The following is a 25,765-nucleotide window of genomic DNA, read 5'->3' as shown; positions in this document are numbered from 1 at the left end:
GAAAGTACTTTGGACTGCCAAAAGAACAAACAGATCGGCCTTGGAAGAAGTACAGCCAGAATGCTTCTTAAAGGCAACACTGGGGACCCTTCATTTCTTGTACTTTGGACATGTTATCATGAGAGATCATTCCCTGAAACACACACACACAAACACACACACACACACAAACATACTAACATAGGAAAAGGAGAGAGAGAGAGAGAGAGAGAGAGAGAGAGAAGATACACTTACACTGTTCACTTGTACAATTGACCTATTTTTTAAATCCTAAATTTTAAGTGCTCAGTGTAATGGGTATGAGCTCTGGTGGCGCTGTCCAGTAAGCATTGACCGTCTAATCGCAAAGCCAGCAGCCTTTCCAAAGAATATGAGGTTGTCTGCTTCTCTGACAATTCATAGCCTCTGCAACTCTGTTTAATGGGCTGAAGAGTTGGCATTAAGTGGATGGCAGCAGATTTGGTTTGGCTAGAAGATTCTCAATATTTATCATGATTTTCAATTTTTATCCCCTATAATAGTTGGGTCCTTGGTTCCTTGTAATAGTTGGGTCCAAGTGTCACATTGGCTGGGACAGAGTTTTCAGTCGTTTGACAGAATCCCCTATGATGTGACCTAACATAACACAATTGACTCCTTGATGAGATCTTACCTAACACAACCAACTCTATGAGCAACCAGCAGTTGTGATGGAGTGGCTCCATGAAATCTAGGGGTGAAATGCCCCACCTTCCTGATTATCATCCATACATCCATTGAAAATTTCAGAGTATCATTTCTTCCCAACCAATGCCCTCCCTATGCCAACCTTGGTTTCATGAGACATTGCACCCAGTTGGGTGCAATGTCTCATGAAACCAAGGTTGGAGGTCCACTGATGGCTCCTAGGATTGGCAAGTTGTGTAGCCAGAGGCTGATGAAGCAGATGCAGGATCCAGACCCAGCAGAAGTGACATGCTTTCCTACAGAGTCAGCTTTAGAAAGGGTGAGAGGACATGGGCCACACTGGAGGAGGCTTCCTTTCAATTCCGATGATTTCCATTCAATTCTTTCACTTCCATCCGGGAGGCTGCACTCCACCACAATGCTGGCTACTGACAGAGATCACTTCTAGGGAGACCACTGTCAAACTACTGAGAAGCTTGGCCTGCCCAACTTGACACCGACCTAATTACCACCACTACTGTCACTTCTTCACCTTGCTGGCTTCCAAAGAGCAGGCTGTCGTGTAAATATGGAGGCTGTATTTATTTTCCAGTTTTATTACTACTCATTTATTTGTTTTCTTCAGGATAGAAAATATCATCATGCTAATACAAACCAGACTTACATATATTTCACCAGTGTGAAAAGTCCAAAGCACATTCACCACTACTCTGCTCATTACAGCTCATTATGATCCTCGATATGGTGTCCGAGAAAAGTTACAATTCTTATGGGGTGGAAACAGCCTCAACTTTCCCTGCAGAGCACCTGGTAACATAACCATGATGCTGACTTTGTGATTAGTAGATTGTTTTCACTCTTGTAACTGTGGAATACCAGGTAAAGAGAAAGTCGATACGAAAGAATCAGTTGTTTCTCCTTAACATGAAGCCAGTATGTTAATTTTAATATATGTACTGAGTCTTGTCAGAGAAGCTCGTATGAGTAACTGTTCACATGATGGGCAATATTATACCACACACAAATCACTGCTCTTGTAGAGCTCACCTTTTAAACATTGTGATTTCTATCATATTAAGCCAGGAGTCTACTTATTGGGATAAAGTAGTGAAAATTAGAAATGGAAAGTAGTCTTCATTCTTTTATCTTGGTCATCCTTCAAAATTTGACATATTTCTCACTAATGGATTTATTCAGGGCTGTAAAACCTTTAATATCAAACATAATAGATGGAAAAGACAAGTCATTTTAAAACTTATTTTACTCATTCATAGGGCATCAGAAATCCCATGAAAGGTACCAAGAGGCAGAGAGGCATTATGGTCATATTGATGGATATTAGAGATTAATAAAATCAGTATTTACTCTTCTGGTTATTTGGCTAGTGAGGCAATCTTCCAAACCAAGCCAAGCTCACTACCATGGAGGCAAATGCTGACTGATAGTGACCCTACATGACAGGGTAGGGCTGCCCTGTAGATTTCTGAGACTGTAACTCTTTACTGGGGAAGAAATCCCCATCTTTCTCCCACAGAAAAGTAGGCGGTTTGAAAGTGCTGACCTTTTTTCAGTCCATCACATAACCACTACACCACCAGGACTCCATCGTAGCTTAGTTCATTCTATGAATTATCAAGAACACTAAGTTGAATTTTTAAAATATTTACCCCTAATTCTAATTTCTTATCCAACTAACATTGGCCTTCTTGACTCCAAATTGAGGAGATTATCTTTCTAATTATTTTAATTCTGATTATTAAGACCTATAAGTCTCTGTTATTGCGTGTTATCTAGCACATGGGGGAAAAATTAGATGATGATGCATCATTTGTGGCCTTGTATGATTCTCATGCTTTGTAATGAATTTCTATATATATGAGAAAAATGTTAACACATTAACATTTACTGTGAGCAATGAACTCATTGATGAATTTATGCACCAATATGTAAAAAGGTAAAGAATATGAGTAAAACTGTTTTCTTAAGTCTAGATTAATTTGTATCATGTTACAGCATCTTATTAGATAAAATACAATTGGAAGTTATTTTTTAAACGCAAAAAAAACAACAACAAAGTAAGCAATTCAAGGCAGGAATTTATCTTTTTTGTAAATACAATCTAGAGTTGATTTCCTATCTGTAGAAAATTGTTAACTACACAGACTGAAGATTTATTATTATTGTTTTTATTACAAAGCAGAACTTTCCTTTGTAATGCGTTTTTTATCATGTCTTTGCTGTCAAACTTCAGCCTTTGACAGTACTGAGAACACAGTAAAGAAGAATAGAAACACAATGTGTCGACATTACCTTCTTTGGCCTGGTAGCTTCAAGTAAAGAAAGTTAACTGCTGAACACAGCAGTGCTCAAAGAAGCCATGCAGGGAACAGCTGCCGACTTTGGGAAAACATGTGTTTAAAAATACCTTCTGCTCCAGGTAATTTTGCTTTTCCAGTCCAATAAGTTTCAGCTGCTCTCAAGGACACAGCTCAGGAAATCAAGATGCTTCGATAGAAACTAGCGCAGTGGCCAAAATTAAAGTTTGGCTACATCTATATGAAGTGAAAAATCAATTACTTTGATTATACATTCATTTATGCCAAATAACAATTTAGACTGATTTCCATGTACATTAAAAAAAAATCAATCATACTGAAACCTTTTGCAAAGATACATCATTTCCCAAAGTTTTAAATTTTACATTATAATCAAATTAAATGTTTCAACTATGGAAGACATAATCATAAAGATATGCTTTTAAAATAGTTCTAAAATAGAATATATGGAGCACTATAGTTCATTTGCTGTTCGTTTCCTTAATAGCAATAATTTATAATGGTTTACATAAACCTAGAGTGAATAGAGTAGCAAATAAAAGTAAAACTTGATTTATAAAAAGCAAAATTTAATTTGTGTAACTATTCTAACTTTTCATCATCTGAAAAAATGTCAAGATGCTACACACCACTCCTTACCTATTAATGTACTTAAAAAATAAATATCAGAGCATTATAAAAATGTTGGTGTCATTTGAAAGTGGAGATCACGTCATATCACAAAATATATAATAATAAAGCTTTACTTTTTGTTTGTATTATATATATATATTAACATACTCCTGAGTTTTGTATTGTTGCTTATACATTAGAGTTTTGGAAACATAACCAGCTACTCTTTGAGAGATGAGGGTTTCTACTCTCAAAGGATTTGGTGTCTGAAGCCTCCACAGGCAGATCTCTCACCAGGCTCTCAGAGTTAGAATTGAGTCCATGGCAGTGAGGTTGGTTTTCGGTTGTCTGTTTGGTTGATTGGATTATTTCTGGTTATGGCTAATCATAGTTTTCCAAGTAGATTTCCTTTTACTTCATATGCAATATTTTATCATTTCAATATTTCCATGATCTTTCCTAAGGCTTTGAGAGCTAGAACATGGTTCACTTTTGATTCGGTATCAAGTTCAGGTATATTTCAATCCCTTCAAATGAACTGAAATAGAAAAGTGAAAGCTACAGTGTTCCTTCCCCAACCTGGATTGCAAAAACTAAAGAGAAACTATAAATACTCTTGTTCATTCCTCTATCCCAAACTTAAAATAATATTTGTATGATATGTCACTCTCATTGCCATTGATTTGTTGGTTTTTTTTTTATCAAATCAGAGAAAGCTAGATAAGCTGAACTGTTGCTTATTAAAAATTCCTACATGTTAATAATAATAACTAAGAACCAGCATTTGATCTTCCTCATGCTCTGTCTATCACTAGATGACTAAGGATTTTACTCTACATCTCATAACTCTGAGATACAGACTGACAGATGATTACACCGTGTGACTTGAAGGCCTCTGGGTCCAACAGAAATATGACTGAAGGACCTTATAAAGTAATAAATTATAGCAGTCTGGAAGACACTCATCAACATTATGCTCTTATTTGTCTAAAACACTGCTATGGTCACATCCAACTCTAAGAAATCCAGGAAGTACATTCTACCATGGCCTTGGAAGACAGAGAGCTGCAAATAATAGCCAGCAACACTATTGAGCATGCCAAAGAATAGAAACCATGAGTCAGATATTTTCTCTGTTGAAAACCACCTGACTTTGAACTCAGAGCTTTATTTTATATGAGTAAAGCGAAGATAGGAATATCACCACTCAAAATTGTTATAATAATTAAAGTTGGTGTATTAAGCTAAATTCAACTAACAAAATATAATACATGGTGTTTTAAAGTGCCTTTGAATTCATTCTGACTGTTAATGTCCCCATCCTCACAATTGTTGGTATCTTTGAGCTGTTTATTGAAGCCATTATATCAAATCATCTCTTTAAGGGTCTTCTTATTTTTCTCTGACCCTCTACTTCCAAGAATGATGCTTCTTTCAGGGTCCGATCTCTTCTAATAACAAGTCCAAACTATATGAGACAAAGCCTTGTCTTCTTTATTTTAAGGCTCATTGCGGCTGTATTTCTTCTAAGCGAATCTTGTTTGTTCTCCTGGCAGGTATTACATAACACGGATTCCTTGTAGTACCCTCTCACAAGTAAACATGGCCTATCAAAATAACTATGCTTAATGGAATTTGATTTCTTTAAAACAGGGTAATATTATCAATAAAGTCAGTAATTTATTTCTTCAGTCATTTAATGTAAATCTACTTTTTCTATGTTGGGTTTCCTTAAAGATGGATGGAGTTTATATATTTTAATTTGTTGTGAGGCACTTTGCACCACTGGCATCTATCCATATATTTTTTACATGATAGCACCATTCACCTTGGCTTGATGTGCTACAATAAACTAATTTCCCTGAAGAGCACATCTTCTTCTTCTAGTAATAAATTAAGTAAGATCTTAACCTTGCATATTTGACTCCGCCTTTTCACATTGAAGTTTAAGAGTATACATTTATCTACATATGTGCTATTAAATATCATTTGATGTTCTCAAATAATAGTGATATGAAACTGACTCCATATTTCACTTCTATAAATGTAATGTTGAAAAATTAAACTTGTCTGGATAAAAATCAAGAAAATTTTACATGATACTTTTCAATTATTGGTTCTTTTTAAATTTCAATTTTATTTGGTATATCTATATTATAATAATACATATATTAGACTTTTCATATTAGACATACTTTAACATTTAATCTCCTACTTTTGTCCAGATGAAGCAAGTCTCCTATCAGTCTTTATGGAACTGCTATGCGTCCTAGTGGAATTGATGGCAGGGGGCAGAGTTCGTTGTTTGTGTGACACGCCCAGATGGTATGTACCTTCCTCTTGTTGTGACAGTCCCTGGAACAGAGGAGAGTCTGAGGTGAAGTGTCTTCTCAGGAAAGAAGCCACTTCTGTTGATAGCTTGAGCGAAAAAGAACAGTTTGCAGTGCTATTCAATGATCTGGAAATACAAGCCAGTTATGTAGCACTAAAGGTCAATGAACTAGAACTGCTCTAGTTGCATTATTGGTATAATTAAATTATTTAAAAGGATACCAGAAATGACTATTTCAGCAAAATAGCATGTAGTATTATTTTAATAGCAGACAACCATTTTGTTTAATGTGTATGAAGTGTGGTTAATGTTCCTTTTAGTAAAATAATGATTTTTTGTGTATTTTTAAACACAAAAGAAAAAAAGGAAGGAATAAGGTTAAACTAAAAGGGCAGGAAGATAAACATTCTTTTTTTTTTAAGATATGCATTCTTAGGATGTATCTCCCAAAGTCAGACAATGTCAGTGATCTAATCTCACTCATCAATTTTTTAGGAAAGGAATTAAGAACTTTTTTCCAGTGAGGTTCATAAGCTCTTCCTTATTTATATGATTTTTCCCTTCTAATTTTCAACATATTTATTCTTTTATAGTTCAATTCATAAAAAATAAATCTAATTATTTTAACTTTTTGCCATTGGTTATCATTTATTTTCTAACAGTTTTCACAACTATTAAAATCTTACAGAAGAATCATTTGGATTGAGGCTTAATACAGCAGATGAAATAGATAGACTTAATGAGGAAGTACAGTTTCTAGGTGATGCTAGATTCTATAAAGGTAACTTGATACAAATATATTTGCTTTCCAAAACTGATAGGGTTTAATGTATATTTTAAATTTCTGATTTTAAATTATTGGTGAAATAGCTTTGCAATACCTGTTTTTTTAACTACAATTTGGAACTGATATTTCAGAAATTTCCTGAGTTTAAAAATATGGACTCTCGAATTTGTCTGGCTTTAAACCCAAATATACAAATTATTGTGTATAGTTTTCAAAGTATACAAGCATGTTGCCTCAGTTTTCTCATCTGTAAAAGAGAACTCTAACATTATACTGTTATTTAGACTAAATAAGATTACTTATGCATACTTTAAAATGATTAATTATTAATGATTATGCAATTACATATCATAATTATTTTCAACAGATGCATGTGTTTAGGCTTAACTGTTTGGAGTAACCTACAGCCTTTGCTTAGATTGTTTATATTTGGGCTGTTGTTGTTATTTAGTGCCGTCCAGTCATCTTTGACCCATAGTGACCATATGCATGACAGAACAGAGCACTGCACAGTTGGATACCATCCTTATCACTGTTCTTGTAGCTAAGCTCAGCCAAGCTGCCACTGTGTCAATCCATCTCATGGAGGTCCTTCCTCTTTTTTGCTGCCATCCACTTTACCAGACATGCAGCCTTCTCTAGGGACTGATCTCTTCTGACAATATATCCAAAGTGTGTAAGACCAAGTCTTGCCTCTCTTTTCCCTAAGGAGCATTCTGGCCACACTTCTTCCAACACAGATCAGTTTTTCCTTTTAGCAGTCCATGGTACTTTCAACATTGTTCTCCAGCACCACAATTCAAATGCATACATTCTTCTTCAGTCTTCCTCATTCAACATCCAACTGTCACAATCACATTAGGCAACGGAAAATACTATGGCTTGGGTCAGGTGCACCCTAGTCCTCAAAGTCATATCCGGGTTCTTCATTACTCTAAAGAGGTCGTGTGCAGCAGATTTACCTTACACAATCCAAGAGATCTTGTGACTTCTTGACTATTGCTTCCATCAGCATTGACTGTGGATCCAAGTTAAAAAAAAATCCTTGATAACTTCAACTGCTTCTCCATTTATCATGCTACCAATTGGTCTATTTGTGAGGAGGATTTTGGTCTTCCTTACATTGAGTAATAAGGCCAAGATCCATAAACATTATCAGTAAGTGCTTCAACTCCTCTTCATTTTCAGCGAGCATGGTTGTGTCATCTGTGTACCACATACTGTATGCTATGTTCTACATATAATCCAAGCTCTCTGGTGATTTTCTAAGCATACAGATTAATAAGTATGGTGAGAGAACGCGATCTTGATGCACACCTTTCCTGATTTTAAATCATGCAGTGTTCCTTTGTTCGGTTCCTGTAATTGCCTCTTGATCCATGTACAAGTCTCTCATGAGTGCAATGAAGTGTTCTGGAATTCCAGTTGTTCTCAGGTTGCCCACACTGTATAATAGTACATGTAGTTGAATGCCTTTGGATAGTCATTGAACCATAAGTAAAAATCTCTCTGGTGTTTTCTGCTCTGAGTCATGATCCATCTGACATCAGCAATTATATCCCTTTGCCACATCCTCCCCGGAAGCTGGCCTGAACTTCTGGCAGTGTGCTGTTAATGTACTGCTGCAACTATTGGATGATCTTAAGCAAATTATTATTTGTGTGCAATATCCATGATATTGTTATATAGTTTGAGCATTCTGTTGCATTGCTTTTCTTTGGAATGGGTACAATTATGGATCTCTTCAAAACAGTTGGCCAAGTAGCTGTCTTCCAATTTACTGCAATAGACTAATGAGTGCTTCCAATACTTCTTCAGCTGGCTGAAACACATCAGTGGGAATCCATCAATTCCTAGAGCCTGGTTTTTGGCTAATGCATTCAATGAAGTTTGAACCTCTTCTTTCAGCACTATTGGTTCTTGCTCAGATGTTGTCCCTGAAATGGTGGAATATCAACTAGTTATTTTTGGTACAGTGACTTTGTGTATTCCTTCCAACTTTTCTTGATGCTTCCTGCATCCTTCAGTATTTTACCCACAGAAACTTTCAAGATTGCAACTCAAGGCTATATTTGTACTATGTAAGGTCATTTTATGAATGGCTTCTTAAATTAACTGCAAATTTTTACTTATTGTATTTTCATAAATATTTATAAGTCCAATGTTGGAGAATAATCAGGTATATTCTTTTAAATAAATGATTTTATCATGGCAAACATTTAACAATTTATCCTGGTAGTTCAACAAGATTAGGAAAATATATTTTAAAAAGAAAAGGGATAATAATAGCAAATAATGTGTTCATATACAGTATCACTTTGAAATTAAGATGAGTGACCTAAAACTATGGATGAGCAGGTTGAAATCTCTGAAACAGAATAGTAGTTGAATAGATTACAACCAAGGGCAAGTTTCAATGTGTACCGACATTTCAATTCAAGTCTAGGAATAGAATTCACAGTAGCAGTCAAAAAGCTTTGGGGACAAAATATATATTGATCAATCTCATATCTCACTGCTGAAGTACATGACAAGACCAAGATGATTGGTTCAATACCACCAGCTTATCCAAGGAAAATAGAGGGGGCTTTCTACTTCCTTGAAGTGCTACTGTTGGAGAAACCCACAGGGCAGCTCTACCCTGTCCTATAGGGTCACTATGAATTGGAATTGACTAGATGGTCATAAATTTTGGACAGAACATTCCCAAATTCTGTTGAGAGAGTGTTGCAAGTCAAACAGTGGTCCTATAAAGCTGTTTTTTATTCTTTCCAGTAGGATTGTTTGAAAAATGTAAAAGACTCTAGTAGAAAGTAGAGTTGAGAGTCTTTCCAAATCCATGGGAAATGAAGAAACTGTAATAAATGAATGAGTGAACTTTAAAAGCCACCTGGAGGGAAGGGGGAGGTAGCAAGGGGGAATGGATCACAGGGAGCCGCGTATGGCCTCCTCTCTGGGGGACGGGCACAGCAGGGTGGGTGAGGGGAGGCGCCGGACAGTGTAATGTAAGATACAAAAATAATTTATAAATTATTAAGGGTGCATGGGGGAAAGGGGAGGAGGAAGGGAAGGTGGGGGGGAAGGAAAATGAGCGGATTCCGGGAACCCAAGAGGCAAGAGAATTTTGGGAATGATGAGGGCAACAAATGTATAGATGTGCTTTACACAATTGATCTATGTATTGTGATAAATTGTATGAGCCCCAATAAATTGATTAATTAAAAAAAAAAGCCACCTGGATCTAGAGAAGCATGGACACAGAGAGGCTAATTTAAAGATTTTAGAGCCATTGTTTCTGTCTATCGTGGTTTAATGTTCTCTGTAGATCGTCCTCTCAAATGTACAATGGGACAAACCTGTCTGAAAACAAAAGGCTCTGGAAATCACTTGAAGTTAATTCATCTTGATTTTCCTATCACTGTGCAGACAATGCCCAATTACTCTTTTTCAGTGTTTCTTTTGACATAAAATTAATTTTTTGACAAAAATTAGTCTTGAGAGAGTTCCGTGTTTTACACACTACTTCTCCGCATATTTCAGAGCTCATCTGATAGTTTTTAACAATATATATTAATTATTCTTGTATATTTATTAACTCTGTTCTTTAAAAATAAGTCCTAATATCCAATGGCACTGGGCAACTCTGCTTGGATATATTAACAAACAAACAAGCTCACTGACATCAAGCTGACTCTCACTCATTGTGACCATATAGGACCGTCAGGTCTGTATGACAGAGCCGAACTTCCCCTGTGGGTTTCAGACACTACAAATCTTTACAGGAATAGAAAGCTTCCTTTTTCTTCCTTTAAGTGCCATATATAGTCTTGTATAAGCTGAGTTTTTCAGCACATTTTAATGCAGTTCTTGTGGTAAAATTAGGTGCCTCTGCTGATATTCAGGTTGGTATATACTCGACTATATACGGTAACTAGTTATTTCAAATTACTGAACTTGCGGTTAGCCAAATATATAACCAAGTATGCCACCAGGGATGTAAGTAATACATTTATTACCACCAGTCACAGATACCAGATTCTCTGTCTTCACTGCCTTGATCTGTGCAGTGGCCAGGCCATCATGTAGGGATTCAAATTTAGTAGCTATCTTAGAACCTTCCATCTTGTTCTCAATAACCAATAAACTAACAACTCTACTTTCTCTCTCAAATCCTACTAGGCTGCCAAATTCCTAACACTCTTTTTATCTTGCTTAGACCATTGTGATTGCTTCCTAAAGTTTTCTCCTTCAACCAAAATGATCTGTCCAAATTCATCAAGACATTCCTTAAATTTTAAGTAATCTTTGAAGCCTTGCACTATTTTATAGTATGCTCTGTATATTGAATGTCAGTCTATTGCTTAAAGATCATACTTTAGTTCCTTAATTTTATCAGTTGAGTTTGTTTCATTATGAAGAAAGGCATTAACTTAAGTAGTTTTGGTTTTATGGCACCTAATCTATCATGAAGTGGCTATTTCTGGCTATGTAAATACATATATATATATATATATACATATGTATAAGGAAAATATATGAAAATGTATGTGCAAATAAACATATACATATATATTTAAGAGATGTATTTTTGTATTGACTTATTAGCAAATACAATGTCTTTTATCATAATATACTTTGTTATTGAATAACTTATTTATTCAAATGCAACAAATTAGGTATTAACAAGGTAGAGAAGAATAAATATTACTAACACACACTGAATAAACTGGGACACTTTTAAATTTAAGGAAGAAAAGTACATCTCAAATAAAGTTTAAAAAGAGGAAATTTATAAACTGGAAGAACCTAGAAGGAAGTAGGAATGAGGTATGTCTAATTTGTCTATATAAGTTAGCTTAGACTCCAATTTCAAAATAAGTAGCGACAACAGTTTCAGAAGTTACATATTGATCATGATACATTCAATTTTATTCTCCAGCAAAATTATTCAAATGTACAAATGCATCTTCAGTCTTCCTTATTCAATGCCCAACTTTCACATGCATATGAGGCCATTGAATATACCATGGCTTGGGTCAGGCATACCCTCATGCTCAAAGTAACATCCTAGCTTTTCAAGAAGGGGTCTTGTGCAACAGATTTTACCCAGTCCAATGCATCCTTTTATCTCTTAACTGTTGCTTTTGTGAACATTGATTGTGGATCCAAGCAAGACAAAATTCTTGACATTTTCAACGTTTTCTCCATTATCATGATGTTTGATATTGGTCTAGTTGTGAGTGGTTTTGTCTTCTTTACATTGATTCATAATCCTTACTGAAGCATGTAATCCTTGTTCTTCATCAGCAAGTGTGTTAGTCCAGGTAGAATATAGAAAGAAATCCAGGGAGATTCATATATTTTTAAGACAGAACTTTACATCAAAGAACAAATTGTACATTCAGAAAACATCCCAGTCTAGTCCAGATCAAGTCCAAAAGTCCTATATTACCCCATTTGTCAGTACTAGTCCATAAATTCTTCATTAGACTCATGAAGCCATGAAATGATACTGAATGTAGGAAGATCACAGGCCAGTGGGTAAAAAGTCTTGTGGATCCAGTGGTGGTGGAAGCATCTCAGCACTGGCATGAGTCTCCATGTGGCTCCTCCAGCTCCAGAGCTTTGGTTCCATTAGTATAATTCCATGTGGCTTGTCAACAGGAATATGAATCAGAGGGTCTGGGTCTGGCCTTCAGTGAGCTATTTATCTCCTTAGCACCTCCAAATGAGGTCAACAATCTGTGACCTGATTGACAGGCTAAACTCCACCCCTTCACTCTTAATAGTCTCAAGTTGACATCAGATTACCTAACTTCCACAGCATGCAAGATTGGGTCATTTGTATACTGCAATTCTGCATACCTCCAATTCTGATGCCACACTCTTCTTCCTATACATGAGTTCCTCTGATTATTTGCTCTAAAGTAACCAGCTGATTTTCTCAGCAAATATTCAGCCCTGACACTGTTCTACAATGTTCTACTTTCACTTATTTGGCCTTCATTATCTGACAATATTTCCAAGATATACAAAAGGTCTTCAGTGGCTCCTTCTTCTGAAGTGGGGAGTGGAGTTATTCACTGACTGCTCTTAGTCTGGAAGCTCTCCAGAAACCTGTTCACTTTGGGTGACCCTGTTGGCTTTGGAAATACCAGTGACCTAGCTTCTAGTATCATAGACACACACAAGCCACCATAGCACAACAAACTGACAGGCAAGTGGTGAATTTTTTCTATAGCATCTTTCAATATTGCCACTCAAGGCTTGAACTTTTCTTTAGTTCTTTCAATTTAATATGTGTGGAGTGTGCTCTTCTTGGTTTTCTATCTCTAGGTCTTTGCACATTTCATTATATTATTTTACTTTGTCTTCTTAAGCTGCCCTTTGAAATTTTCTGTTTTGCTCTTTGATTTCATTGTTTCCTTCATTTGCTTTAACTACTCTAGAATTAAGAGCAAGTTTCAGAGTCTCTTTTGATATTTATTTTGACCTTTTCTTTCCTGTCTTTTTAATGACCTTTTGCTTTCGTTGTGAATAATGGTCTTGATGTCCTCCCAAAATTTGTTGCTTCTTCAATCATTAGTGTTCCATGTGTCATATCTGTTCTTGGATGTTCTCAAATTTCTGTTGGGGTAGACTCAAGGTCCTATTTGGACTCTTTTGGAACTATATTAATTTCCCTCAACTTGAACTTGAACTTATATGTGAGCAATTTAGGGTCTGTTCCACACTCAGTCCTCAGCTTGGCATTAGCAGCTGATAGTGAGCACCTCCATTGTCTCTTCCCACAGATGCAGTCAATTTGATTTCTGTGTATTCCATCTGAAGAATTCCATGTGCATGATTGCCTTAGGTATTTGCTATAAAAAAGTCATTGGTCTTACAAAATTTTATCATGTGCTCTCCAGCTTTATCTTTATCTCCATGTCCATATTTTCCAACTACTGTTCCTTTCTCTTTGTTTCCAATGTATGCATCCCAAAACTCAAAATAAACCTCTGCCATGGAGTTGATGGTGACTCCTAGTTACCCCCCTGTTGGTTTCTGAGACGGCATTGTTACTGTCTATGGGAATAGCGCCTCCCCCCTTACAGAGCAGCTGGCGGTTTCCAACTGCCCAGGATCCCAGTTCAAAACACAACCACTACATGACCAGGGCTCCTTTACATTCCAATCACTTTTATCTTGATTGTATGTTTGATCACTTTCAGACTGAAATGTTGGTAGAATTCTTCAATTTTGTAATCACTAGCTTTTGTCATTGGTGCATAAATTTGAATAATAGTTGTATTGATTGGATTTCCTTGAAGGTATATAGATATGATCCTATCACAGGCAGCATTGTTCTTCTAGATTGATTTTGAAATATCCTTTATCATGATTAATGCAACACTATTCCTTTTGATTGTGTTATCCCTGGCACAGTAAATCATATGATTTTCTGATTCAAATGGCCAATACTAGGCCATTTCAGCTCATTAATGGATAGGGTATTGATATTCGTGCATCTCATTTAAATTTTGAGTACTTCCAATTATACAGATTCACACTTGACACATTCATTAATTAGCAGATTTTTGCAACTGTTTCTTCTTTCCTTGAGGCATACCCTGTCATCAAATGAAGTTCCCAAAGGCTCAATTCCCAAGGCTTTACTCCATTCAAATCACCATCGTAGACTCCACTCTGAGAAATCAGCTCTTCCTCAGCCACATTTCCAGTGTCCTACAACCCAAGGGATTCATCCTCTGGCATTATCTCTAACAATGTATTTCTTGTATTCATTTTACCTTCAGTATCTGACAATGTTTCAAACCTATGCATAAGGTTTTTAGGGCTCTTTCCTATGAAGTGGACATCCAATCCTTTTGTCTGTTTTTACTTTGGAAGCTCCACTGACATTTGTTCATTTTTGGTGACCATGGTGGCATTTCAAATCCCAGCAACACATAAGGCACCACATTACAAACACAGTACAGAAAACTGACACTGATGTGGTGGGTCCTATTCAGAGATAGAGATAGGGATAGTCAGCTATAGATAGAGACAGAGATATAGATATAAATATAAAAATAGGTATAGATACAGGTATAGAGTTCCAAAAGTTTGTGGAAAGCTCCCATTTTCATTGAATTCCATTTGTCTACAAATTTTTCAAATTTTGTAGATTCAGTTTCCTTTGAAATAAAAGGATTGCTTAATTACAAAAAAATGCATGATGTGTGATTTTGTCGACATTGTAATCTATATTTTATGTCATGATTTAACTTTTATATCAACTGCCCTCTAAACTTTCTTACTGCTGGAAGTAGTAAGGGGTGGTGTGAGACCTGCTCCTGCTTCAAATGTGGGAATGAAATCAAACTCCACATCAATATCACCCAAGACTGATTTCTCTGAGGCTTAAATCAGACATACCACACCTTACCAATTCTTACCACACCATACCACACCTTACTATACCTTACCATACCACACCTTACCATACCACACCTTACTAATTCTGACACCAACTCTCCCTCCTACAACAACCTGCATACTCATTTGAGATGGAGAATTCATTGGAATGGTGCAGAGATAATGCTCACCATTGCAGGGTTTATTCAATAATTTAATAGATTGCAAATGCTCAGGATACAGTTACTCAGACAGGACAGTCTCTTCTCAGCCATAGAAGGTTTCTCACTGGTCTTTGGTTTCTCAGTCACCTAACCAATTGACCATTGCCTATTTGTGCAGTGTTACAAAGATCATTGAGTGCTGTCAGCAAATTCTCAGGGGTATGCCACTTCCCCATAAGCATACATCCAAAGGTGCCCAGTGCCGGCTCTGAGGGTCAGCAAACTCCAAGCTCTCTCAATGCTGTTTTGTCTACTCTGATTCACTGGCATTGAATCATAACAACTCAATGGACATAGTAGCACTGGTCCTGGGGGTTTCAGAGGCTTCAAATCTTTATGAGAGTGCAAGGTCTCATCTTTTTCCAGTACATTAACTGATAGGTTGAAAGGCTGACCTTACGGATAGCAGCCCAGTGGATAACCCACTCTGCTACCAGGCCTCCTTCAGTGAACTTAGCACACTCAGTTTCATGGACGGCACTCCATTTCATGTGCTTGTGATCTGGGAAGTCCACAGCTCTATCTTATCCTCCGACTCCTGGTTTTGTTGCTCCCTCTCCTCTGCCACTCATCTAGAGGTATTTCTTGGATCAAAGAGATTCAATGCAGAAGGATCTTGGGATCCAAAGGATAGAGTACAGTCCTGGCACTCTCTTGCTGATAGTGCCATTCCCCTCCTACTTCTGGCATGGCTTATTTTATACTCAGTAGGATGGCCATCACAAACAACCCAATCACAACTAAATCCTTTCAGTGTATTCTTTCACCTTTGTTTTCCCAAACATATTAGCAAAAAGTCCATGGTGATGTGAAATGTGTTCATGTGGCTCTTCTATGCGTGGCTCTGTAGCTCCCAGAAAAGGGTTTTATGGAACTATGAAAATGGCACTTGTATACAAGTAAGAGAGGGGCAGGCCAGTTTTAGTCGCCATTCTTCTGCTATGATGGGAGCCGGCTCAGAATCTGTAGCAGGAGTAACATCTGAGGGCATGTTCAGGTTCATCAAGGGCAAAGAGCCACCAGCAGAGCATGTTGGAAATCCCTGTCTGAAGTGGCAGATGCAGTAGAGGCCAAACCACACCAAAGCTAAGACTGAAGGAAGGGGACCATGAAATAGCAGAGCTGAGACAGATTGTGAGGCAGAGCAAGAGGGTGGGATTCCTGTCCCCTTGAGATTAGAAATCAAGGATCATGTCGCTGAGAAGCTGAGGACCAGAGCGAGAGACTTGGCTGCTGGGTGAGAAAAGATACTACTGTGGACAAGACTACTTCCTCAATGCTTTCTGCTCCTGGCTTTTGGTAACCTGTTAACTTTTCTAATAAACTCCCGTAATTGTGAGTCTTGTCTCTGAGTTCTCTGAGTTCAGTATTGCCGATGGATTGCTAAACCCTGCGGATAAGTAGAGGATTATGAGAGGAACAGTTGGTGTCAGAAAAAAATAAAGATGATGGAAGATGGAGGTGTGCCTGACCACTGCCTCTTGGCAATAGTCCTTGGGCTGGTGAGTTGGATTCTCGTCCCTTATAGTGGCAGAAGAGGAGCATATGTGACCACTGAGCCCTCCTAGCAAGGTTCTTTGGTGGCAGTAACAAATAATATTCCCAAAAGAGCGAAATTAAAAAGTTCACTACACTGGAGTTGGTATTTCAACTGTTGGTAGTGTTCCCATTACTTAGATTTTTTGTGTGACAAATAATCCATGTTTCATGTTTTGGTTTGGTTTGTTTTTTGCCAGTCATGCACCACCCTTTCCCCAAGTGTGTAAGCATATTATGCTAAATATTTTAAAGCAACATATACTAAAACAAAACAGCATAGATTGTTTACAGAAAATACTTTGTGGATAGGACATAGTGGGGGAATAAAAAGAAACTTAAAGCCCGTGCAAGATTGCTTAAAACACTTAATGGTGTTTAAAGACCAAACGTTAAAAGTCACTGTGAGTTTTGAAAGAAGAAATTTAGAAATGATGATATTGCTGTTCTTCTTTATGTTTCATCCACAAAAAAGACTTTTACTTTCTCTGAGGGTTAGTACTTACAGCAATGGTGTGATGAAATTATAATTTGAGACAGGATGCTAGTTTACTTAAATTTATACACACTACAAAAACATTTGTATCCCCTAAAAGGGCAGTTTTATTGTTATAGTATCCAATTTTGTGTCCAAATTATTCTTTTCAAGAAAGTCGTTATCTGTGTTGGAAAATTGGTTGAAATTTTCCTATAAATAAAAATATATGGACTATTACTGCAACATATTTTAATAGTGATAGTTACTATGTTCAATTTATTTGAAGATTAATTATAACATTATTTTAGTGGAGAAAAAATAGTGTATAATGTAGATTATTTTGCTTTCCTAGGAAATTTTATATTAAAATGAACTGTATTTCTGTATAATGCAATTTCAGCATTGTACTATGTGCCCTATAAAATAAATGAAACCTAAATTACTGCACTTTGCAGAATCAGTATGTATAAAATTATATCTAGGGAATTTCATTTTTACATACCAAGCAAAATGTAGTATAAATACTGTAACTTACTAATAGTTGATTTTGATGGCCTGAAATGAGCAAGTTTTAATGAAAATGTTAAGATAGGATAAAGAATAGGAAGAAAACTTCATTGATTCCTTCATTGCTAAACTTTATTCTCATACTAATTAATTTTTATGTTTTAACTGATCACTATAAAACAGAGAGGATGGTAGCAGAAGTTATGACATCTATGTTAGATGCCGTCTTCAAAATCAGCTCTCTTGATAGATAGAGGTGCACAGTAAGAATTCTAATTTTAGGATATCTTCTATACCTTCATGGAACGGACCAATTCTGAAAAATGACAACAGTGTGGTGAAATAAGACTTCTGTGTAATGCTTGTAGAAAAGGAGTAACATTCCCTAGTGTGAAATTGACTAATCATGGAAATTATGGAAAAGCAGGATGGCTCATCAAGCAATGGTTTTGTCAAGATATAAAACTACTATTCATGTAAAACCTGATTTTAAAAAATCATTTGTATTAGACATACTCCCAATCTCTTCCCATAACAGTTCAGCCTGTTAGTCCATCCATACATCTACATGTAGATCACAGTTGTTGCAAGATTGTCTGTAGAAAAGTACTTTCCCATGTTGCATTTAACTCTAGCATTCCTCCCAGTGTCTTCCTCTGCTTCCACTGCTTTGGCCAAACTCCTCCTTTTTGTCTATTGCCTTCCCCTTCCCCTGTGTTAATGCCTGTCTATACTCTCGCTCATGACTTCCTCTCTCTCCCTCCCTTCTGCTCCCTACCCTTGGAAGCCATCAAATAATATTTCTTATAGCATAATAGCTTTACTTGGCTTTTTACAAAGTGTTCTTACAATTAGTGAATCAATTGATGGATAATGTATGAATACACTATATTTCTTCCTGATTAATTAATTTCACATATAAAAATATCCTCAAGGAGTATCCCTGTTGTGTTTCCCAGATTAACTGTTATGTTTTAGTATTGTGTAGCATTCCATTGTGTATATGTATCAAAGTTTATTTATTCATTTAAAATATCACTTTTAACATGCAGTTTTCATTACCTCACAGAGCCATTGGACTTGGAAAGTCATTATATTTTACAGAGTAGATAATCTCAATATAACAATTGCTGTAGTGGTCAAGGCAATTCCATAAAGTCATATTTCACATTTAATTTTAGAATACAATACTACCATGATAGCAAGTATACAGGCTTGTATTCACAACATGGTTCCAGGATATGTCACATATGGATCTTGAAGCATATTCTATTCCAAAGGCATTCAGATAACCAAGATTGTCAAGAATGTTGTAGCTGTTCCACACCAGGTCCTATCACTCAGATCAGAAATTTGAACAGGGAAAACACATTATAAATAACCATTAACCAACAAAAGGTGGTTAAAGTTACTTTTTAAAGTACTGTAAGAAAAACATATGTAGTAAATGAAGTAATGAGCTAGTACTACATCTGATGGTACAGAAGAATGAAAAATAAAGGAATTAAATAAGCAGGAGATGCTTCACTCAACTCTCGTTTCTGGGTTGCAAACTTGCTGTAGAGAATATGGCTGCCACAGGAAAACTCGGGCTGCGGGGACAAGCTTGCCTCAGGACAAGGTCAAAGCAGATGTCTCAGAGCAGTCTTGTTGGTGAATGTGGGTCCAGAAAATAAATTCTAGATATGAATTTCTTACCTAGTTGTAATTTTCTCAGGGAAGATCTTTGGTTATTTGCTAGGAAAGCATTTTATTTATAATGCATTGTGGTATCATTTTGGGTACTAGATAATATTTGTGAATATTGGGGGGAAATAGTGATCAATATAGAAAAAAGTCGTATTTTCTAGAATCCAACTCCCTGCATTCTATTCTTATGCATATGTTATGTACATACAAACAAAGCTATATATATCTTAAAGAGAAAGAAAATGCTGAAATGGCACTAAAGGATTCAAAATAAGGAGCACAATTAATTAAGCTTTAAATTAATAACTAAATATAGATGTGCCAAGTGTGAGGCAGATAAAGTGGAGAAAAACACTATAAAAACACAAAACAGAGCATAAGCATTACCATAGACTGGATTCCCAATCATAGCAAGCCTATATAGGGTTTCCAAGACTAGATATTTATCATAGCAAACCACACCCAATCCAGCTCACTGCCATGGAGTCTACTCAGCCTCATAGCAGCCCTATAGGGAAATGTAGAACTCCTCCCGCACAGGCTCCAGGTCTGTAAAGCTTGACATGCATACGAAGACTCAGCTTTTTTCTGTGCAGTGTCCGGTCATTTCAAAGTGCTGACACTGAAGTTAGCAGCTCAGCACATAAACCACTGCACACCAGCAGGGCTCACTCCTTTACCACCCAGACAGCCTCAACATCCTCCAATTGAGTGACTGGTAGGTTTGAACAGCTGATCTGCCCAACAGTATCACCAGGGCATAGGCACCACTGCCATTCTTAACCAAAGGTAGTCAGGGTGATTTTTTTTTTCTGGTCTGGAGGGGTAAGGTGGATAAGCAAAAGTTAACAAGTGATGCAACGAGAATGAGTTTACAGAGCAAGCAGTTGCTTAGTAGTTGAGCAAGTTGAAGAACTTGGAGGGGTTGAATATTGTTGGAGGGGAGAAACTGGGAAACTGAAGAGAGAGGAAACTTGGAGAGACAATAGAAGTCATATTACTCAGAGTCGGTCCTGTACATCTTTATGATGAGGTAGATCTTTATAGGGATGGGCTCTGTATGAGGGAGTCTCTACATATTACATATCATTAACACATTGGGCTGTTGGCCAAGTTTGGAGTTGAGACTATCCAGAGGCACCTTAATACAAGGCTCGGTAATCCACTTCTGAATAATCAGTTAGTGCGCATCTATGGAGCACGGATCTACTCTGATACACATAAAGCTCTGAAGCATAGGAGTTGAGTCAACTGTTATTTGTATTTTAGTTTTACAATCAGAGTCAACATATAGTATTTTACATTGATTCTGGAATGTTCATGTTTTAATATTTTCCTTTTTTAAAATTTAAATCAGGCTTACAATTGGTAATACTTTACCTTTCTTTGAAAAGTATGAGACAATAGTGCATCTGCTAATTAGTGGCTTTTTACATGAGATGAAATAGGATATTTGGGAACTTTGAGACTTGGTGGTGTCATGGAAATCAAGGACTGGGGCCTCGAGCAATCAGATGCTGTAGGGCTCCAGACTCCTGCAGAGCAAGATTTATGAAAAGAGTTTTATTTCCTAATTTAGTTTTTTTTTCTTTTTCTAAATATGGCAAAGTTGCAGATAGAAAAGCCATGAACTAATAATCATCAGAAATTGAGTTGTCAAATTAAATATTTAAATTAGGAGGTCTAGATTCTAATTGATATAAAACTTATTTTTTTATGTAGATGAACTCTTTCCCAATTTAATCTCTTGGTCCATACAACTTCCCTTTTTAAGATGGTATATCTACACTCCACCACTTGTCTGTTAATTTGTCCTACTGTGGTAGCTTGTGTATTGTTAAATTGCTATAAGATATACTACTGGTATTTCAAAGACCAACTATTTAAATACATCAAAAAGAGTACTAAACTTTATATATTACATATACATAATAGTGTGTGCATGTGTGTATAATAATTTCATTTTAAAAGAAACCACAATCAATGACCATAGAATCAGTAGGCAAGCACTAAAATGATGTATTACATTTGGAAAATCTGCAGCAAAAGTCCTCTTTTAAAGCAAGATGTCACTTTGAGCGCTAAAGTATCCTTAACAGAACCATAGTATCTTCAATTGTTTAATATGCATGCAAAAGCTGAATGATAAATAAGGAAGATCAAAGAAATTGATGTTTTAAAATTTGGAATTGGAAAAGAATATGAAGTTCACTATGAACTTCTAGAAGAGTGAACAAATCGATAATAGAAGAACTACAGACATAATGTTATTTTGGAAGCAAGTTGACGAAACGTCCTCTCCTCTACTTCGGACATGTCCTCAGGAGGGCGAGTCCCCAGAGAAGGACATCAAGCGTGGCTAAGGAGAGTGTCTGTGAATAATATTGAGACTCTGCAAGATAGAGTGACACACTGACAGAAACAATGGACGCAAGCATAAAAGTCATAATGACGAGGACCCTGGACTGGGCACGGTAGCAGTGTTCCACTATGTATTATGTCACTATGTGTTGCAATCAATTTCATAGCATCTACAACCACAGCAAGATAAACATAATATACAGACAATTGAAAGTAAATCATGTATAATGTATAATATATATCATCTAATGCCTTGGAATGATTCTATGAAGCAGCTATTAATTCATCTTCATTTTTTAGGTGAAGAAATTCTGAACCAGAAGTAACTAAAGCAAGGATACTCTGTTCTTAAATTGCAGAGAGAGTTTAAAACACAAGGAGTCTAAAACTAGGGCAAGTAAGGCCATGTTGCTCCAGTGCTGTGACTGACGAACCCATAACACAAAATAAAACAAATTGCTTATAAATTTCACTCCATTAACAACTGCAAGATTCTCATATTTCTTACTTCACTTATCCCCTTTTTTGGTGATGCCTAATTAACAGACATTTCTCAATGTCTATGATTTTATTTTTGCGATCATGTCTAATTAAAGGTAAAAATATTACTTACAAAATAAGTAATTATGACTGCTCGTTTTGTAAATAAATATATATATATATTGAATCTACAAAATATTGTGGAAAAAATTCACTATGTTTAAATTCTATTTTCCACAAGTTTTTGAGAACTCTCTGAATGTATATATGTGTATTTGTGTGTGTGTTTCTGTGTGGTTGTGTTTATATGACATGTATGTTTCTCTCTAAATATATGTGTATATGTATGTGTGTGTATATATATATGTCCTACCACAGTAGGACAAAATACAGAGAGAGATATCTGTATGTTGGACAAATCAACATAAATTTCAAATCAAAAAGAGAAAGAGAAAGTGAGAGAGAGAAATTGAAATGAAATTCTCTGAATAGTACTGTTTTTGTTGTTCTATAGTAAGATGCATATTTATATTTAGAAGTTGGTGTACTCATGAGACCTTTATTTGATCTTAGGCTTAATAAAAGTTTGAAATAAATTAAAACAGGATTTGGACCAAAAATGTGTGACTGTGTCTACATTTGTAAATATATTAGGGAAAAGTGTGTAAAGTCACAATTATCAATCACAAAAATGTACTGAGTATTCTTATAGTATCATGAACCAAAGTTAAGGTCAATTTAAACATTTCAAATACCTTGTCTGTGTGTTAGCAAATTTATTTAGAGGAAAATGTGAATAAGTTCAAATATTCTTGCATTTTCCAGCACTCAGGGAAATATACATATAAATATAAAATAATTCTTTTTAAGAAAAAAAAATCAATAATTTTAAATTATTAATCATAATAAATTTATGTGCATAGAATTGTAATTCTCTTAACTGTTCACATTAGAGCGTAAACTAGATGCATTCTGTAAGGGATAGTTGTAATAAGTGTTTGTTCATTTCCAAGGCTGTACACTAAATTTCACTATTCCAGAGAGCTGTACAAGCTATTGTGACTGCATCCTTGCTTTGAGAACTTGTTATTGATCCTATCTACAATTTTATACACAAGCATTTGTAAGAAATGCAAACTCTTGCAATTTTGTAATTGTCTTGATGGGAAAGCATCATCTTCTTTACAAGAACTGAAATATGATGTACATTTTAGGGATACATTAGAGTAATTAACTTATATTTTCTATAGATTTCTATCCAAGGGGGGTTCAGAAAGTTCATGGAAAACTACATATTTTTATTCAATTTTCCCACAAACTTTTTGAAACTCTTGTGTCTGTGTATGTCCACATTTCATTCAATATGGCTAGGTATTTGATATTTCCACAATATATTATGTTGGAGGAAAACAGCTTCAAATACAAGAGATCTCTATTTAAGGTCATTTAAAAGAAGTGTTGGAACTACAGGTAATCATAAAAAAAGTACACGCATCATGCTATATAATAAGCTGATTTCATTGTAATACAATAATTATATCATCTTATATCGAAGTTTAGCTATAAGCATAGCTACATGTTTCGTTTGAAATTTAAATAAATTGTCCCCAAAGACAAATATATTTAAAGCCACTCTTGGTCTCTTTTTATATATATGCTTGATCCTTAATCTTAATTACAAGGAAAACTACAATTGTTTACATTTTGGATCACAGTAGAATTTTTTCTGGATTATCCAGCTGCTTACTGAAAAATATTATATATTTTACTTTTGTAATAATGCATTTTGGAATTAATTTAACTTGATTCTATTTGGTGAATAAAACTTGAAAATTGTATGCACATGCCCCTTTATCAATAGCAGGTTGAACTATATATTAAAAAAAATAGACTGCGGTATTACATTTACGCATCAAGGAATTTTATAATGCGAAGGAGTCTCACGTTAGCAGCATTAAGCACAAAGCTGCTGACACAGTGAAGGATTACACTGTACTGTGGAACATAGTGATTATATGATGTGCACACTTCCTGTCAGCTTAGCATGGAGGGTAGTGGAACATATGGTTCTGTACAGTTTTTTCCTCAATAACTACAGATTCTGGCCAGAGATTTTTGTTGATTTGTACAAAATCTCCTGATTGGAATCCTCAGCCATATGTTGTAGAATGGCAATGTATAAAAGTGTCAGCAGAAAGAGCGGGGCTTAAACTCTATTTGTAGGAGGATTTGAGGCTAGCATCGCCATAAGAAAGACGACAATGTGTTTGGCTTCAGTGTGATCTACAGCTATTTTGTGTTGACAGCTAAAAGGGGTACATCTTTCTCCGTAAAAGCAAAAACAATCACACAAACAATTTTGTTCTTTATGGCAGCACACAGGGCATAAATTCTTCATCATCCATGAGCACGAAATAGATCTATCCTGTACAAATCTAAAAACCCTGTGACGTTTTTGAAAAAATGACGTTAACAGTTATTTACATATTTGTTAAAGTAAATGAGTACAATAATATTATTTAATGTATACAAAGTGGCTTAAAAATGCCTTCAAAGATTCATTACCTGTTATTTCCACTATTCTAGACTATATATCTATAGTGCTGTACTCCTTGTAAGGAACCGTGGGGGCACAGTGGTTACATGTTGAACTGCTAACCTCAGAGCCAGCATTTCAAAACCACCAGGCGCTCCATGAAGAAGGACTTGGCTTTCTACTCCTTTAAAGTGTTACAGTCTTGAAAATCCACAGGGCCGTTCTACCCTGTCCTGTACAGTCGCTATTAGTTGTAATTGACTGAGCAACAGTGAGGTGTTTTTGTTTTCCTTTGTTTTTAGGTTCCTTTTAACAGTCTTTAATACTTGGTGATCTACACTGACACCACCATGTCACTAAAATCTCTCTCTCATAGGTCATAAATCATGACAGAATTTCCAATCTATTTTCCATTCATCTACCCTATCTTTACCTTTTCTCTTTAACTAGTTTATCATACTTTTTAATACAATGCCCATAATTGCTATTTCTCTCATTCCTATAAGCCACTCGTTAAATTTCCTACTTATTTTTACTTCCCCAAATGTATCCAATTTCACAGATATCTTACTCTAAGTTTTTTTCTTTTACTTTCTGGATCACCTCAACCCTATGTACAGCAGAAGGATATGTTGTCCAGTCCTGCGCTATCCTCTCAATTGTCGTTTTGTTGTACTGAGTCGATCTGTTTCTTTGAAGTTCTTCCTGCATTCCAATAACCCTCTACTTTACCGGAGTTGGACCTTTTCCAGAGTCTGCTCCCTATTGATAACTCACCTAAAATACTTGAAGTAAAGTCTCTTTCATCTCACTTTTTTTTT

The sequence above is a fragment of the Echinops telfairi genome, unplaced genomic scaffold (genome assembly GCF_000313985.2).
Source record: "Echinops telfairi isolate 266 unplaced genomic scaffold, ASM31398v2 ScPeMD7_7424;HRSCAF=8462, whole genome shotgun sequence".
Taxonomy (NCBI): Eukaryota; Metazoa; Chordata; class Mammalia; order Afrosoricida; family Tenrecidae; genus Echinops; species Echinops telfairi.
This window is presented reverse-complemented; position numbering follows the sequence as displayed.